Raw genomic sequence first — 6,573 nt, forward strand, 5'->3', positions numbered from 1 at the left:
CATTAATGTTGAATTCTCTCGCAGCTACTCTATTTCCATGCTCTACTGCATGACTGATAGCCTTCAGTTTGAAATCCGCATCATAAGCATGTCTCTTAACAGGAGCCATTTTTGGGGCAGCGGGTATACCATAGAAAATGAACGAATGAATGCGCACACCTCCTGACTAAGATGGCCGTAATGCCCACGAAGCTGCACTGCTTGGATTGGGCATTACGGCCATCTTAGTCAGGAGGTGTGCGCATTCATTCGTTCATTTTCTACGGTATACCCGCTGCCCCAAAAATGGCTCCTGTTAAGAGACATGCTTACGAAGCGGATTCAAACTCATCGCTATCAGTCACGCAGTAGAACAACCTGAGAGAGGTTTACGGTACGTCGGTTTACGGTAAGAGACCGGGTGGCTTTTTCCACGAATCTCCATCCCTATTGATCTGTGACTCCATGCGCGCCCATCTGACAGATACTGTTAAAGCCCAAGTGAAGAAAACTAATTTGGTGCTTGCCATCATTCCGGGTGCATTAACCAAAGAACTCCAGCGATGTCAACAGATCATATATAAGGCGCACCGGATTATAAGGCGCACGGTCGATTTTGTGAGAAAATTTAGGCTTTTACGTGCGCCTTATAGTCCGAAAAATACGGTAGTCAAGTTGAAAAAAGACACAAGTCCATCTAGTTCAACCTCAAAAAAAAAAAAAAAATAATAATAATATCATACAATCCCATATACCCAATTCTATACCCACAGTTGATCCAGAGGAAGGCAAAAAACCCCAGCAGAGCATGATCCAATTTGCTAAAGCAGGGGAAAAAAATCCGTCCTGATCCCCGGAGAGGCAAGCAGATTTTCCCCGGATCAACTTTACCTATAAATGTTAGTACCCAGTTATATTATGTACACTTAGAAAATAATCCAGGCATTTCTTAAAGCAATCTACTGAGCTGGCTAGAACCACCTCTGCAGGGAGTCTATTCCACAAACCTTCCCGTATTTGGAGATAAAATCTCTTTTCCTCTAGATGTAAAGAGTGCCCCCTTGTCCTCTTTGTTGACTGTAAAGTGAATAACTCAACACCAAGTTCATTATATGGACCCCTTATATATTTGTACATGTTGATCATATTCCCATTTAAAGTGGTTGTAAACCCTTACAACCAACTTTAAACTACAGGTAAGCCTAGATTAAGGCTTACCTGTAGGTCCAAGAAATATCTCCTAAACCTACACGGTAGATACAGGCACCGCTGTCTATGGCGCCGCTGTCAGCGGTGATATGCCGCGAGTAGCGGCTGCCGTGCACATGCGCGGGAGTGACGTCATCGCGGCTTCGTCGAATGACAGCGGTGGAACAGCAAGACCCACCGAGAAGATGGATGCTCCGGACTACAGGGGACAGCGGTGACATCGCTGGCTCCTGTGTCAGGTAAGTGACACATAATGGGCTGCTATGCGATGCATAGTAGTCCATTATGCTTTACCTTTGCAGGGAATCAAAGAGGAAGTAAACCCATCGGGGTTTACTTCCTCTTTAATCTCCTCTTATCAAGAGTGAATAAATTCAGTTCCTCTAATCTGCCCTCATAGCTGAGCTCCTCCATGCCTATCAGTTTGGTTGCCCTTCTCTGCACTTTCTCCAGTTCCCCAATATCCTTTTTGAGAACTGGTGCCCAAAACTGAACTGCATATTCCAGATGAGGTCTCACTAATGATTTGAACAGGGGCAAAATTATATCTCTCTCTCTCTGAAGTCCATACCTCTCTTAATACGAGAAGGGACTTTGCTCGCTTTGGAAACCGCAGCTTGGCATTGCATGCTATTATTGAGCTTATGATCTACCAAAACCCCCAGATCCTTCTCCGCTATGGATCCCCCCAGTTGTACTCCCCCTAAAATGTATGATGCATGCATATTCTTAGCGCCCCAAGTGCATAACTTTACATTTCTCAACATTAAACCTCATCTGCCACATAGTCGCTCAATTAGACAGAGCATTGAGGTCGGCTTGTAAATTGGAGACATCCTGTAAGGACGTTATTCCACTGCATAGCTTGGTGTCATCTGCAAAGACGGAAATTGACTCTCTCTCTCTGGAGTCCATACCTCTCTTAATACAAGAAAGGACTTTGCTCACTTTGGAAACCGCAGCTTGGCATTGCATGCTATTATTGAGTTTATGATCTACCAAAACCCCCAGATCCTTCTCCACTATGGATCCCCCCAGTTGTACACCCCCTAAAATGTATGATGCATGCATATTCTTAGCCCCCAAGTGCATAACTTTACATTTCTCAACATTAAACCTCATCTGCCACATAGTCGCCCAATTAGACAGAGCATTGAGGTCGGCTTGTAAATTGGAGACATCCTGTAAGGACGTTATTCCACTGCATAGCTTGGTGTCATCTGCAAAGATGGAAATGTTACTTTTGATCCCAGACCCAATATCATTTATAAAGATATTAAAAAGTGAACCTTGGGGTACACCACTGATAACCTTAGACCATTCAGAGTAAGAATCATTAACCACTACTCTCTGAATTCTGTCTTTTAGCCAGTTTTCTATCCATTTACAAACTGATATTTCCAAACCTGTAGACTTTACCATACACATGAGCCGTGTGTGCGGAACTGTATCGAACCGTTTTGCAAAATCCAAGTATACCACGTCCACCGCCACCCCTCTGTCCGAGGTTTTACTTACCTCTTCATAAAAAGAAATCAGGTTTGTCTGACAACTCCTGTCTTTCATGAATCCATGTTGTCTGTTGCTTAAAATTAAGGATGAGCCGAACACCCCCCCCCCCCAGTTCGGTTCGCACCAGAACCTGCGAAGAGACCTAAAACTTTGTGTGAACTTTAGAACCCTATTAAAGTATATGGGACTCGAACGTTCAAAATCTAAAGTGCTAATTTTAAAGGCTAATATGTAAGTTACTGTCCTAAAAAGTGTTTGGGGACCTGGGTCCTGCCCCAGGGGACATGTATCAATGCAAAAAAAAGTTTTAAAAACGGCCATTTTTTTCAGGAGCTGTGATTTTAATAATGATTAAAGTGAAACAATAAAAGTGAAATATTCCTTTAAATTTCGTACCTGGGGGGTGTGTATAGTATGCCTGTAAGGGGGCGCATGTTTCCCGTGCTTAGAACTGTCCCTGCACAAAGTGTAATTTCTGCAGGAAAAACAGTCATTTAAAATCAGTGGCAGCTATAATGAATTATCAGCTCCCGTAATACAGAGAACACTCATTGAAAGTCATTGATAAAAAAAAAAGCGTGAGGTTCCCCCAAATTCAATTACCAGGCCCTTCATCCCCCTAAAAATCCATACCAGACCCTTTATCCGAGCACGCAACCTGGCAGGCCGCGAGAGAGCGCCCCCCCCTCCTGAACCGTACCAGGCCACATGCCCTCAACATTGGGAGGATGCTTTGGGGTGCCCCCCAAAGCACCATGTCCCCATGTTGACGAGGACAAGGGCATCATTCCCACAACCCTGGTTGTGGGGGTCTGCGGGCGGGGGGTTATCATAATCTGGAAGCCCCTTTAACAAGGGGACCCTAGATCCCGGTCCCCCCCCCCCGTTTGAAATGGTAAGTGGGTACAAAAGTACCCCTACCATTTCACAAAGAAAGTGTAAAAAATAGTTAAATAAGACAAACACACTTTTGAAAAAGTCCTTTATTAAAAATAAAAAAAATAAAAAAAGATTCCAGTGGTGGTAATGCACTCTTGCTATCCAGCGATGGGTGATCATCTCTTCGAGGTCCAGCCATGGCTGATCTGATCCAGCAACGGGTGCTCTCTCCCTCCAGTCCAGCGCAGCGCAGTCCATCCATCCACCCCGCCCCTCTCTAATGCAAGTAGGGAAGCCTGGCTTCCCCAATGACGTATGGGTGACCTTGACCCCCTCTGATGTAACGCAGGTTTCTGTTACATCAGAGGTGGGCGAGTCACCCACACATCATTGGGGAAGCCAGGCTTCCCACTAGCGTCAGAGGGGGGCGTGGTCAGGTGACGGGTGGCCTTCGCCCTCCTCATATAAGAAATGTCAAGCTGCCGGGATCCCGCAGTGTTTCCGCCAGTGGAGACAGAGGAAGGATGGATGGACTGCGCTGTGTTGCACTGGAGGGAGAAATCACCAGTCGTTGGATCAGATCAGCCAATGCTGGACCCCGGAGAGATGACCATCTGTCGCTGGATAGCAAGAGTAGATTACCACCGCTGGAATCTTTTTTTTTTTTTTTTTAATAAAGGACTTTTTCAAAAGTGTGTTTGTCTTATTTAACAATTTTTTGCACTTTCTTTGTGAAATGCTAGGGGTACCTTACCGTTTCAAATAGGGGGGGCCGAGATCTGGGGGTCCCCTTGTAAAAGGGGGCTTCCAGATTCTGATAATTCACCGCAGACCCCCACAACCACCGGCCAGGGTTGTGGGGATGAGGCCCTTGTCCTCATCAACATGGGGACATGGTGCTTTGGGGGGACCATGTTGAGGGCATATGGCCTGGTACAGTTCAGGGGGGGCGCTCTCTCATCCCCCCTCTTTTCCTGCGGCCTGCCAGGTTGTGTACTCGGATAAAGGGTCTGGTATGGATTTTTAGGGGGAACCCCACGTCATTTTTTTTTTATTTGACGCGGGGTTCCTCTTAATATCCATACCAGACCTGAAGGAACTTCACGCTTTTTTTTATTTAATTTTTTTTCACAAAAGGCATACTATACACACCCCCAGGTACGAAATTTAAAGGAATGTTACACTTTTATTGTTTCACTTTAATCATTATTAAAATCACTGCTCCCGAAAAAACGGTCCCCAAACACTTTTTAGGACAGTAACTTGCATATTAGTCTTTAACATGAGTTCGACTCGAACTGGAAGCTCATCCTTACTTAAAATATTTGTTTCTGCAAGTATCTTCCCATCTAGAGAAGTTAAACTAACAGGTCTATAGTTACTTGGTAAAGACTTTGTTCCCTTTTTAAATATAGGCACCACATTGGCCCTGCGCCAATCCAGTGGTACTATTCCTGTAATTATTGAGTTCCTAAAAATTAGATACAATGGCTTTGAAATTACAGAGCTCAATTCTAAATTCTCAATTTATACTATTTTCTTTTTTTATTACTTTTACAATTTAATTTTTTTTTTTTACTATTTTTTTAGGAGCTTTGGTGAAATATCAGGGGTTTAAACTGGGAATCTCTGCCACACAGGGTGACAAGGGTGTGCCCAGGCACACCTGGCACACTCTGTGCACACGCCTATGGCTAAGCATATGACAGGGGGCAGTATTTCTAGGAAGAGTGCAGAAGGTAAGACAGCAGACAGTTCACTGTGAACGGGAGATGCACAGAGCATATGACTGTGGGAAGTACATGTATGTACAGAAGAAGATTGCAGATGGTGTGACAGGAGACAAGACTTGCAGAGAAGGAGTCAAGAGAGTACAGCAGCAGGCAGTATTTGCAGGAGAGGGGTACAACATGAATTACAGGGGGAAATAATGCGTAGAAGAGAGGTAGAAGGGGGATTACAGGGGGGATATGTTCAGGGGAGAAGTAAGGAAATAATAATTGCAGACAGTGTGGGCAGGGAAGGAGACCAGATGTGAGACCGGGGGTATTTTGTGCAGAAAAGAACTGTCAAAGCATAACATTTATGTATGACAGCGGGTAATATGTGCAAAGAGAAGAGTGTGGAAAGTGTAAGCGCAAAAAATAGCTTTTAATCTTTTGATTCACAAATGGTACTTACTGGTCTTTCAATAATTATCAACTTAACCACTAAAGCCGGCTATACATGGATTGAAATTTGACTGGTTCCGCAGGGAGCAGACACATTTTTATCTATGTATGAGCACCCTGGTTGTACAGAAGTTGATCTACCAATCAAATTCTGCACAACAAGTCTGTTGGATAAATACCACTCAATCAGCACTGCCAGCTATAGGGGAGAATCAGGTCATTTTTTTGTTCAAACCTGCTGGTTAAATGGAAAAAAAAGTTACTAATATCTGGGCTGCCTAAAATATACGGTAGTCATAGCAATACAGGTGAAATGTGCTCCACAATGCATTTGTCATCCATTTCAAAATGGAGCAATTATAGAGTAGCATCATGGGAGCCAAACTCTTCACACAGAGGGTTTTACAGAGGAAAAGCAAAGGTTAAAGAAAAAATTCACTCGGCTATGGCAAAAAAAAAAAAAAAAAAAGTCTACAGCTACAGTTGTGTAGCCTCTGTCTTTTAAGAAATACATAGTTACCATTCCATGAAGCCCAGGGCTGTCTTCCACACTACTCCCTTCTGATCTTCTGCACTGCCATCTTGCACACAGGAGCTGGCTGTCACTTCATGATTACTCAGAGCCAGCCTACTACTTTGCAGGCTGGGGGATAGGAAAAGAATGATCCTGAGTGGCATTTTTGGTGAAGGTCCCTTTTAAAATCAATATCTAGGAAACTGGTCAGCTAAATCTGCAGCAGGTTTTTTGGGGGCAATAGAGGTGGCAGGGAGCATGTCAGAATTACCCCATAGTGTGAAGGTTGAGGGTGGACAATTAAATTGA

The sequence above is a fragment of the Lithobates pipiens genome, unplaced genomic scaffold (assembly GCF_037356315.1).
Source record: "Lithobates pipiens isolate NorthernLeopardFrog02 unplaced genomic scaffold, aLitPip1_a1.2 Scaffold_16, whole genome shotgun sequence".
Taxonomy (NCBI): Eukaryota; Metazoa; Chordata; class Amphibia; order Anura; family Ranidae; genus Lithobates; species Lithobates pipiens.